This window comes from Morus notabilis, unplaced genomic scaffold (assembly GCF_000414095.1).
Source record: "Morus notabilis unplaced genomic scaffold, ASM41409v2 Scaffold922, whole genome shotgun sequence".
Taxonomy (NCBI): Eukaryota; Viridiplantae; Streptophyta; class Magnoliopsida; order Rosales; family Moraceae; genus Morus; species Morus notabilis.
This window is the reverse complement of record NW_010358078.1, coordinates 220,654-221,082: the sequence shown is the minus strand read 5'-3', so window position 1 is coordinate 221,082 and position 429 is coordinate 220,654.

Genomic DNA, 429 nt, shown 5'->3' with positions numbered 1-429 from the left:
TCCTAGTTTACTCATGAGCTTCTTCGACTCATAATGAGAAGAAGGTAACTTCACATCCGGAAATGCATCTTTCAATAGACTTAAGACAGCATCCATACACTCATTAGGCCACTTGTATAACACTTTTAAATGCATCAATTTCACTAAGAAATTTAAAGATGAATACTTAGTGCAGCCCGGATACAATCCCACCTGGAGCTCAGAAAGTAGATCCTTAAATTCAGCGTACTGTGCATCTTCTAGATCCACATGCTTCTCATCCAACATTCCATGGTCATCATTAATCCCAGTAACGTCTTCTAAGACTGCAAACATCTCGTCTACTGGTTGATTAACTATTGGGTCTACACCTGAAACCGCTTCTACTTCACCATGGTGAATCCATGTTCTATACAATGGATCAAAACCAAATCAATGTATATGCACTCT